The sequence below is a fragment of the Ornithodoros turicata genome, chromosome 1, assembly GCF_037126465.1.
Source record: "Ornithodoros turicata isolate Travis chromosome 1, ASM3712646v1, whole genome shotgun sequence".
NCBI classification, from domain to species: Eukaryota; Metazoa; Arthropoda; class Arachnida; order Ixodida; family Argasidae; genus Ornithodoros; species Ornithodoros turicata.
Window position 1 is genome coordinate 72,661,963 of NC_088201.1, and position 12,222 is coordinate 72,674,184.

The window sequence follows — 12,222 nt, forward strand, 5'->3', positions numbered from 1 at the left end:
CAGCCTATAACCACAAAAAACCTCCAGTTCCTAGGCATAAAATCAGCCGTGCTAGATCCCGTCAAAGTCGGTCCAGAAGAAAGCGCGCTCAAGCAGCCTCAGACTTTCCTCCTCTCCCACGCGGAAACTACTCCACGCACGAGCGTCGCACGTGGCGCGATTTGCGTCGTTTGAGCTGTCATCTAACATATATTTTTTCTCTGCGAATTAAAAAATACGACTTTCACACGTTGTTCGATTTAAAATGAAACTACCCTTAATTAACTTTCATTAATTAAATTTTTAATTATAAAAGCTACAAAGTTGTCCCAATGAGAACATCTGTTCCTTTCGGTCACCTGATATCGTAGCCGTCTTCAGAACAAAAATTCGTTCTATAGATCGCCCGTAAAAAAATCGTGAAGGAACGCCATTTTTTTCTTTATTTTGTTCATTGCGCTTCTTAGACGACGCGTATTTCCTTCATCCCCAACGGGAGAGGGGGAAGGAGCACAGTGCCGCCTCATGCGTCGAAGATGAGCTTTAACTCGCGGAAACAAAACAAAAACAAATGTATCGGGTGACTCTATCGGAACTGGCCTTATCTTGGGTTGCATTTTCTGTTTCCTTTTAATCTTTTTCCAGGACGTGAGAGGAGATAGTGTGCTCTTTCTCCCTCTCACATTGAGGGTGAAAGAAAAACGCGTCTTCTAAGAAGCGCAATGAACAAAATAAAGAAAAAAATCGCGTTCCTTCACGAATTTTTTGCGGGCGATCTCTCGAACGGATTTTTGTTCTGAAAACGGCTACGATATCAGGTGACCGAAAGGAACCGATGTTCTCATTGGGACAACTTTGTAGCTTTTATAATTAAAAAGTTAATGAATGAAAGTTAATTAAGACATTGCCTTTGGACTTTGCTAATGCCCTGCTAGGGAGTGCCCTTTAGCATATGCTATATTGCAATTGATTTTATCTTAGAAAAAGTGTTATATATATTTTTTAAAAATCTGCAAAATTAACACTTAGCATGGACACCCTGTATAGTCCCGCCTTGCGATAGTCGTCACATTGCCCGCGGAAGCGTGGCCGACTACGACAAGCAGTTGCATGCCCTTTGTTCTTGAACACAATATATGGTTACATGGTTTCCAACACTAACACATCATCAAAAAGGTATCCTTGCGGATGATTTGAACATGCCGAACATAAATTAGGAAACCTCAGCCGAAGTTGGAGATTTTATGAATGGAAATGCACGACTGGATATCTCCTGTTTTATTCCGTGTTAGCGCCGCGAAGCAACTGTGACTGTGAGCGGCGTACAGACAGAGAGGACAGCAAGACGGAGTGGGGGACACGGGGGTTTGTGTGCGTCCTGGGAAGACTTCAGGGCGAACTGTGCCGACATTCGTCTGGAAAGCATTCGGAAAGCACAGGTTAAACCTCAGACAGCACAGCCGGTGGTTATTTCATTTTGCTATGATCTCCCTGTCAAGAGCTACACTGGAATTCAAGAATTTTCTGCACATGGATCTGCTCATGGTGTCTAACACTTGTGGAAACCCGTGTTTCCACAACCTCGGGGCGTCAGTCCGCCCGTTCCGTCGCCAAGGAAGACACAGCAAACGAAAAGGTTCAAACAAGGATTTATTGCATAACTTCAGTGCTTGCGAAATAAAGCCCAGCCCGCAACCGGCAATATCCAGGAAAAAGACTCCCCTGCGTTGTCACGCCACTCGCTTATATCCCACTCCCATGCACCACCAGCGCCCCCTGCTTGCAAGCCTGTGCGCACCCCCGGATCCTTATCAGTTCACGCTGTCGTTATCAAAGTTCATGGTCTGCGTCGTCTTGATCACAAGATCGATCCACACTCCCCCCCCCCATCAAAAGTTTTTGCGCAGAGTAAGTCTCACACAAAACTGTGGGGCACACTTCACAGAAATTCAATGTCCAAGGCTCACGTTAGACCTCAATATGGTCGGGCATGTCTATGATGTGGTCAGCAGGTGGTGGAGGGGGTCCTGTCCACGCAACAAGTCCGGGCGGTGGCGTTGCAGAAAGGGGCGACTAATGCAGCGACATCAGAGCCTGTTGTTCTGGCCTCTCGCAAGTCATCCATCTTGGCGCGGTGAAAGCGTCCCTGGCGATGAGTGGAGCGGTGAATTTCAGGCACCCCGCAGACCGGACACAGCAGTCGTCTTTCGTCATATCAATCGGAGGGTCCGCGGGATGCCTGTCCAGAAGTGTCAGTCCCCGGAACGGAGGAGGGACTTGGTCGGAGTGATCTCCACGGAGTGGGCTGGGTTGGCTCGACCAGCGAGCCCTGGAAGCCCAAGAAACGGGCCGGTTGAAAGCCACAACTGTCCACGTCGCGACGGAGGGGCGCCTGGGGGAGGAGGCGGTCTGGCGACCCGCGAACTTCGGCAACTCCCAGGCTGGCGGTGTTGCTGTTGAGCAGAACGGAGGGCCGTTCCTTGATGCTTTGGTTGAGGACCCATAACTAAAAAAAGAACGAACACAAATGGAACAGTCAGGAGGCATCTCCTAACGGCAAGGGTCTGAAAAGGCCCCCGAAAACCTGTCGTGAAAGAAACGGTAATCACAGAACAAGACATTATACACTAAGTCTCAAGCACCAAGTTTAGCGATGGAGATAGTGGCAGCTGCATGCGCCGCCTGCGGGGACGCAAAGTGTAGCGCCTGGAAGGTCCGGGAACGGGATCCTTGTCCAGGTCTAGAGGAGGAAGCTGAACGTCTGCTTCTTCACCCTCGAGGTCTCGGAGGTGGTAAGTTTTCAGGTCCGAGATGTGTACTGGCCCAGTTTCTTTGCCCATGTCACAACGACGAAGCCTGCAAGTGATGCCGGAGGAGAACGCACTTACCTCGAAGGGGCCATCCCACCTATCTGCGAGTGAAGCAGCAAAGCCGCGTGCGGCATCACTTAGCGGGTGAGTCCGTCGAAGGACGAGGTCGCCGACGCTGTAGGTGAGGTTCCGTCGACCTCGGTTGTACTGGCGAGCCTGGTGCAACCGTGCGACGTCCAGATTCTCCCGAGCCGTCAGAGCTGCATCGTCCAGTCGACTCCGGAGTTCCTCAGCGAACCTTGAATAAGGAGGCTGGGTACTGCCATCCCGGAGGTGTAGAGCATTCTCCACTGGAAAAGTGTCTCTCGTCCCAAGTTCAGGAACGCCGGTGTGAAGCCTGTAGATCTGTTTACTGTTGTCCGTGTAGCGAACGCCAGTTCAGCCAGGCGAAGATCCCAATCACGGTGGTGCTGACTAGTAAAAGCAACCAACATCATTTTCAGGTTCCGATTAACACGTTCGGTAACGTTAGCCAGAGGGTGATATGGGGAAGTCTTCTTGTGCTGAATGCCTAAGACAGCGCAATAATCTGAGAACTCCTTACTTGTAAAGTAGGTAGCGTTATCTGTGATGAGCTGAGCAGGAAACCCGAACCGGCAAAAGGTGTCGAGTGGTCTTTCCCACACTCTCTGGGAAGTCAGCGTCCTGAGAGGAAAGAGCTCAACCCATTTCGTGAAATGATCAGTAACCACAAACAAATACTGGTTACCTCCAGGACTACGTGGAAACGGTCCCATCACATCACAAGCAACTATCTGCCAGGGCCTATTACTCTGAATAGGCTGTAAGCGCCCAGGGGTAAACCACCACGAGGTTTTGCTCTCTGGCATACGGGACAAGTGCGAACATACTTAGTGACATCATGCCTCATTCCTGGCCATGTCGCAACATGACATAACTTTTCATAAGTTTTCCTGCCACTTCTGTGACCTGCCAAGGCTGAGTCATGAAAGTAACGTATGAACGACTTGCGCAACTTCCGTGGCACCACGACTCTGAATGGGGATGAGCCGTCATCGTCATCCGCCTGGGGTATGTATCTGAACACGATGCCATCCTCGCCCAGCAGATAGGAGTCGTGCCGTCCGTCAGTCGTTCCGGTGCCTGCAGAGTCCTGCTTAGCTAACCATTGAGACACCCGCTGACAAAGGCCGTCCGCTCTCTGAGCGTCTAGGAGCTGCTCTCTGCTAACGACCGTGCCCCAAGACGAAGATACGTCTCGTGCCACTTGTGCTGGTGCCAGGAGTTGAGAAGGCGCCTCGGTGCCTTCCTCTCCCCCTCCGGTAGAGGCGCACGGGAAAGCGCGTCTGCTACCACGTTCGTCAAGCGCCGCCTGTTCTCTACGTTGAAGGAGTAGCCTTGTAGCGTCAGGGCCCACCTGGCAAGACGTCCAGATGGGTTGCGGAGCCGCTGCAGCCAAGAAAGTGCCTGGTGGTCAGTCTGGACGGTGAAAGTGGTGCCGTCCAGGTACAGATCCAAACTTCCCGAGAGCGAAGATGATCGCCAAGCATTCGTTTTCCGTGACGGAGTAATTCCGTTCTGCCGGATTCAGCGTGAGACTTGCAAAAGCCACTGGACAGAGAATAGCGTCATGCTCCTGCAAGAGAACTGCGCCAACCCCATAATGGCTAGCATCTGTTTGCACTAAAAACGGTTTGTTCAGGTCAGGCAAATATAACCTGGCCGTATTAGCGATTGCGTGAGAAAGAGCTCGAAATGATCGTTCGTGCTCCTCTCCCCACTGCCAGGGTGTATCGTTGCGCAACAACCGGTTAAGCGGCTGCGCTAACTCAGCGCAATTAGGAATGAATTGTCTGTAGAAACCAACCATGCCCAAGAAACGCTGCAAGGCTTTTACGTTACCTGGAACCGGATACTCCATGATCGCCTTTAGCTTGTCATCGCTAGGACTGATGGTTCCTCCGTGCACCATAAAGCCGAGAAGGCTGATCCTAGGCGATGCCAGCTGCACCTTGCGAGGGTTGATGGTTAGCCCCGCCTGCTTCATCCTTGCATGGACGATTGACAGGTGTTCCAAGTGTTCCTGAAAGTTTCTGGAAAACACTACGACGTCATCCATGTACGCCATCGCGAAGTTATACTTCGCATCTCCCAATACGGTATCCATTAGCCGTTGGAAACTGGCGGGAGAGTTAGACAGACCGAAAGGCATCCGTACAAACTCAAACAAACCCCTATGACAGGTAAAGGCTGTTTTCGGGACATCCTCTGGGGCAACTTGGATTTGCAAAAACCCTCTACTACAATCAAGCGTTGAAAACATTGTAGCGTTGCCCAGGGAATACATAATAGACTCGATGGACGGAAAGGGGTAAGAGTCCCTTAGGCGGCAACCGCATGGAGCAACTTTTGCCAACTGAATCGGGCCAACGGAGCGCCAACTCAGCGTGAACGGAACGGTATCGAAGCTCGCAACCGCATGGAGCAGAATGTCCACGTTGAGGTTGTCATGGTGAAGCGTCGGCCTAGCGTTTACCACCGCTTGTTGCACGCGATGTAGCAATGCTTATTGTAGTAAACTGCTGTACGCATTATTTAGTAACATAAATGATATTTTAGCGGTTCTTGAAAAAGTACGGTGCTAATAACATCTAGAAATCAGGTGTTTACAAGAAATTGAGACGCTAAGAGAATGTTGGCTTATGAGTGTTTCTAGCAATGCTCACTAAAGAAATATCAGTCTGCATTTTTATTACCGTTATCTCCTCACACATTTCCGATTTTGCATGTGCCACAAATAACATTTTGATGTTTCATTTAGTCACCTTCGCCTTGCACACACCTTGCCACCTCTTGAAGAAAAGAAAAGAAAAAGCGGTCATAGGCATGATTACAGGTGACTTTGTCACGTGCTTGTGCCATTTCCTGTGAAGCGTGTTTTCATTGGCGCACATGGTTCCGTCAGGTGGCGTCACTTCCTCTCCTCAGACTAAATATCTACCCTTAGCAGAAACCGGCTCATCGGTCCGTCGTCTATTGTTCGCTTAGTAGGTCACCGTTCCTTTCAAGTTCTGCTGCCATTCAGTTGGCAAAAGTGCTCCATGCGGTTGCCGCCATACAGTTACTACGTTAAGTCGACGGTAGTCGACGCATAACCTAGCCGTACCATCACGTTTCGGAGCCAGGACGACAGGAAACGCCCAAGGGCTCTGGGACCTTTGAACTGCACCGGTTTGGAGGATTTCATCAAGAGCAGCGTCTAACAAAGCACGCTTTTGCACACTCAGTGGTCTGGGATTACAACGCCAGGGCTTAGCGTTTCCCGTGTCTATGCTATGCTATGCTGTAACATAGACGACTTACCGGGTTTCTCCGTGAACACACCGTCAAACTGCCGCGGTACTTGTTCAAGCTGACGGCGCTCCTCCTCCGGACCATGGAATGACCCCAAGACAGTCGGGAGCGGGGACGGTTCGATAGACGTCGCTGCAGCTTGCTTAGCTGAACTGCTGTCCTGTGGCACGGCGAAAGGAAAAAATCCTGACGATCCGTGGTGGACGTATCCTCCATTGGGCAGGTCCAGCACAAATTTCTGCCGAATCATGAAGTCTCTGCCCAGGATAACTGGCACTGCCAGACCAGGAAGGTGGACGCAGCGCGGCTTTCGTCGTCTCCCATCAAAGCGAAGCCAGAGCACAACTGCAGTTTGTGCTGGAATCACGTCATTGGAAGCAAGACGTAAAGTGACATCTGTGGATTGCAATTCCACATTCCGTGATACGCAGTGCTCATAAACACAATCGCCGATAAGGGAGACCGTAGCTCCCGTGTCGATAAGGGCGATGTAATCTCTCCCCAAAATTCGAACAGCGATGTTTGGTTCTTTGTCCTCGAAGTTATCTCGGACGGAAAGAGCAAGGAGTCTCCTTTTTTCTTGCTGCTTGCAAAGACAGCTTCTGAATTATCAGGGTCACGGATTGCAACCGTTCGTTCGCTCTTTCGGCAGATAGCCGACGTCGCTGAGCGATTGTTTACCGGCGTCGGCTGCGACCGTTTCCCGTCGGCACATTACGGGGGTTTGGTCTTTGCTGCGGACAGTCCCGACAAAAGTGGTCAGGGCTGCCGCACGTCCAACAGCCGGCGGGCATTCTGCGTTGCTGCCGCGGAACATGCCACTGCTCCTGCGGCCTCCTTGGGGTTTCGCCAGCTAAATAGCCGGGTTGACCATGATTATGGGACAGGACGGGTCTGCCAAGGCTCATTCCTGCGGGGATCGCCCTCTGTTCATAACGGAAGGGATCAGGTGCTCGGCGTGATGGCTCCGCATAATAATTGCGGTTGTGCTCATCCAGTCCCACTGCAGGTGGGCGCTCAACCGAGGCTGCTCCCGCTGACCACGCACAGCGCGGTTTGCCGCCAATTCCGCGGTTTGCAGCGCGGCTGCCGCCAATTCAGGCGGCAGCGGGGGCCGATACTCGAGTTCCCCTAAGAGGTCTCCTTCAATTGTGCGAGCCTCTTGCGCCAGCGCCGGGGGAAGAAATTCGCTCTTAAACCGCTTCTGGAAGTCCAGAACGGACGTAAACCTCAACTGCAGCCGAAGCCAGCGAGCGGCGTCTCCGGTCAAAGCAACCTGCAGGATGCGTTGTATCAGGAACTCATCTGAGATTCCCATACCAGTCTGATAGGCTGTGAGGTCATCCAAGAAGTCTGCGACAGACTTTTTATCGCTATACCCTGAGAAGGTAGGGACCGGTAAATTCAGTCGCAGGGGCGCTTGTGCCTGCGGCGGCGAAACAGACCTGGCATCAAGGCGTTGTGCCACCAAAGAACATAACTCCGTCATGCGTGACAATAGTTCTGTCGTTATAGCGGAGTCAAGCTGCGGCACTGCAGGTACCGTATTTAACGTACCTTGGGACTGTGGCACTGCATGTACCTCTTTGTCCTCGGCTGGTCCTTTCGGGTCCGAAGGCTCCGAGGTGTCCGATACCAGCGTCTCCTGCGAACGGGACCGCTGCAGTACAAGGCCTTTCTTTCCGCTCCGGAGGTCGTATCGGCCTGGCGGCGAATAGTGCATTGGCTCCGGGGCTCGGGCACCGATTGGATTGGATTGGAAAAGAAAGAAAAATATGGAGAGGTTAGTCCCGACCCAGTCAGAACCGGGCTCGGGCACCGAATGGGAGCTCTAAAGCACTCAAATACAAGCAAACACACTCAAAACAAAACCGCTAGCTCAAACAAGGGAAAAAAATGACACCCCGGAAAAAGAACACAAGCAAACCGGCGGAGTCCTGAATGAAAGAAAAGAAAAGAAAAAAACGTACCAAACGAAAAAAATGAACAACGCGTGCTGCGTCCTCCCCACTGTCGAACGGACGAACTGTGACCCCAAACGTTGGGCGCCAGTTGTGGAAACCCGTGTTTCCACAACCTCGGGGCGTCAGTCCGCCAAGGAAGACACAGCAAACGAAAAGGTTCAAACAAGAAACGAGGATTTATTGCATACCTTCAGTGCTTGCGAAATACAGCCCAGCCCGCAACCGGCAATATCCAGGAAAAAGACCCCCCTGCGTTGTCACGCCACTCGCTTATATCCCCCTCCCATGCGCCACCAGCGCCCCCTGCTTGCAAGCGTGTGAGCACTCCGGAATCCTTATCAGTTCACGCTGTTGTTATCAAAGTTCATGGTCTGCGTCGTCTTGATCACAAGATCGATCCACACACTTTTGACTGGAAATGGGACGGCCCAGTACTTGGTGGACTTTCAGATCACAAGATGGCTTTTTTCAATCGCACCATATAAAGTTACGTAAGCATGATAGACCTAAAATCCTGACATTCTACGATTTTCCTAGGGCAGATCCTTGTACATTTGTAGCACCACAAAAAAAATGTTATTTTTGATTCCGTGTTAGCGCCTCGGAACAACTCTGCCTATGAGCGGCGTACATATGTGGACAGATCGAAAGAGGACAGCAGGAAGGAGTAGGGGACAGGGGGCTAGTATGCGTCCTAGGCTGACGCCAGGGGGAAGTGTGCCGGCATTAGTCTAGAAAGTCTTCGGAAAGCCCAGCGAAAACCTCAGACAGCACAGCGAGTGGTAGGAAGAAATGTTAATGTAGCCTGGAAATTTTTCAAGGCCACTGTAAGCATGTGCATCACAAAGTTCGTACCCAAGAAGACTCCCAAGGTTTACACTCGGAGAGAGAGAGAGAGAGAGAGAGAGAGAGAGAAATACATGATGACGATGATATGGGGATGACTTCCGCTCATTACACTCGGAACACCATGCATAACTGCTACATCTTGCATCTTAAACGTCGCATGACCAAAATTAGACGACGAAGTAAACTAACCTTGGTTCCAGGTTCGATAAAGGTTCTAAAGAACGAAATTAAATTGTTACCGTCAATAAATTTACCTATAACAAAACGAAATATTATAGCCACGGCCTGCATTCTTTGTTGGATCGCCACAGAAAATTTGACGTATGATTACTCTGAGTGTCGAGCAAAACAGGAGCATAATGACGCACAACGGAAAACAGCTAGTATTCAAGATGTGGCGAACCATGTGTGCGTGTGTATTCGGTGTGCTTAGCTTATGGCTCACTATGCCTTTGCTGATATGTCGCATGTATGTTACTCTATGTATATCGGTTACATATGTAGAACAAAGGCTTTGCATACATCATAATACATGCAAAGGTAGTTTAGTAAAGGAGATTCACCAGTACAGATATCTTGGGGTCATGATCCTGTCCGATTTGAGATGGAACTTTCACGTGCGCTTGTGCGCTTATAGCACGTGGCTTATAGGCATTAGAGTCAAGAGAAAGCTCTTTCTCAAGAACGTTGCACAATGCTACTGCTTAGGTGAGACTACCGTCATATACAGGGTGTCCCAGAAAACGTGTCATTGAATTATCATAAAAGAACTACGCCACCTAGAATCATGCGGTCAACGGCACTTGTTCTTATTAGGTTTTTGTCACCTCCTTATGTGAATGTCATGTATCGTAAGTTCAATTATGTAAATATTTGCGAACTGAACTCGGAAATTTGCCAAGTAAAGGTCACTTTTTTACCCCACTAATGTGAAGATCGTGCCGAATTTACTCAAATTGATATTCACGAGTTATCCCATCGGAAAAAAATAGCCGAACATCATGCTTTTCGGAGAACCGGACCATAACGCGCGAAGACTTTTTGAGCGCAATTGCTCTCAGTCCGACGAAAGGAGGTCCCAAAGCCAGCCCACAGAGTGATAGTAGAAAAAGGGGTCGGATTCACAAACAGTTCTCACGACAAAAATTGTCGCAAGTCCGTCGAAAGACAAAGTTGCGATAAAGTGCGGATTCACGAAGCGCGGGCGTCGTAAGATCGTCATAAGTTAATTTTTATTTATTTATTTATTTATTTATTATACGACAAAGGCCCATAGGTATAACATGACGGAGTCGTGTTGCAGGGCTGCAATAGGGTTGCATAGTAGCAACGTACAAAGCATAAGTTATGGGCAAAGTGCAAAAACACTTATATGAACAGCAACAAATAAACAAGCAAAGGACATTATACAGTATAACTAAAGGACATTGTGGACACTAAATGCTCAAGTCACCCACTAAATCAACAATTCTCTTTTTGAATGAAACAGGATTAGTAATGGTTGCAATATCATGGTCAAGATCATTCCAGTGTCGTATTGAACGAGGCAAGAAAGATTCCTGGTAAAAGTCGTGCTTGCAAAATGGCCTCATTATTTTATTAGGATGGTCAAGGCGCGAAGAACTGTAATATGCACTCTGTAGCATATCTGTGTGTAATGCCTTCTTGTGAAAAATGTTGTGAAAAAGTGTGATGGACGCGATCTTGCGACGCTCAGACAGCAAAGCAAGCTCAGCCTTTTACTTCATGAGGGAAACACTGTTGTACGGAGAATAATCACTGAAGATAAAACGAGCCGCTCGGTTTTGAACTGATTCAAGGGATTGTGATAAGCTGCTCTGAAAAGGGTGCCATATTGGAGACGCATATTCTAATTTCGGCCTGACAAACGTTGTGTACACTCGTTTTTTAACTGTTGAGTTAGATTGTCGAAGTCGTCGTCGGAGGTAGCTTAACGTCCTGTTAGCGCTTCCCACAACATGCGCTACGTCAGCTGTCCATAACATGTTGCTAGAAATGTAAACTCCCAGATATTTGTAAGTATCGACATGCTCTAGAACGGAAGAACCAATGCGGTAAGTAAACTCTTGGGGTTGACGCCGCGTGAATGACATGACTTTGCTCTTAGTGTTATTGATTGGAAGTTGGAAGGTAGAGCACCAAGAAAGGACGATGTCAAGATCGCTCTGTAGCTTACTGGCATCGAAACAATCCGCTACTGTCCGGTAGAGCACACAGTCGTCGGAAAATAACCGTGTATTAGATGAGATACCCAAGGGCAAATCGTTAATATATATCAAGAAAAGAAGCGGTCCAATGACGGAGCCTTGAGGTATACCAGACGTTACTGAACAAAACGGTGAGGATGAGGAATTGGCAAACACGTACTGTTTTCGATTGCTGAGAAAATTTTTTATCCATGCTAGCACAAACGGATCTAAATTAAGACGTGTGAGTTTAGTAAAGACTTTAGTGTGAGGAACCTTATCAAAAGCCTTTGCTAAATCCAGAAAGACAGCGTCGACTTGCAGACCAATACCCAAGCTAGATAAAATGTCGTTAGATAAACCAGCTAGCTGCGTTTCGCACGAAAAACCTTTTCGAAAACCGTGCTGGTACCCGAAGGAAAATGAGTTATTTTCCAGGAAGCCTACAAGGTTAGAGACTATGATGTGCTCCAAGAACTTGCAAGGTATACTTGTGAGAGAGATTGGCCTGGTAGTTACATGGCGTTTGCTTGTCACCACCTTTGTGCACTGGAATGATCTTTCCAATTAACCAGTCGGAAGGAATGTCTCCTTTCACAAGGGATTGGGTTAGAATAAGGCACAGAAATTCGGCACTGATGGATTTGGTGTTTTTCAGTATCTTAGAGTTAATACAATCGTGGCCGCATGATGAACTAATCTTCAGATTGTCTATCAACTTGATAATTCCATTGTACGATATATCAATGCTGCACATGGCTTGGAAATCAGGCACTACTGCACCGGTAGCATTTGCGCTGTCGTCAACAGAAAATACGGATACAAAATAATCGTTCAGTACCATGGCGCAATCTTCATCAGTTACCAAAGAGCCAGTCGAGTCGTATACGCGTATCACCTCGTGCTGAGTTGGGCAAACTATATTCGAGAATTTCCTGGGGTTATCATGTAGCATTGAAGGCAGTGTGCTCTGATAGAATGAGCTCTTGGCTGATTGAGTACTGGTCCGAAATTCTGTTTCGGCTTGATGATATCTCG

The 12,222-nt window shown here is 48.8% G+C and overlaps 1 long non-coding RNA gene across 1 annotated transcript; it reads right to left on the reverse strand.

Moving 5' to 3' along the window:
- Positions 1 to 1,713: 1,713 nt before the first annotated feature.
- On the reverse strand, positions 1,714 to 8,356 carry LOC135400687 (uncharacterized). The gene is made up of 3 exons (XR_010424631.1): positions 8,317 to 8,356; positions 3,394 to 3,494; positions 1,714 to 3,263 (listed from the first exon to the last, which is right to left on the reverse strand). It is a non-coding gene; the product is annotated as an uncharacterized LOC135400687 (long non-coding RNA).
- Between the last annotated feature and the right edge of the window lie 3,866 nt (positions 8,357 to 12,222).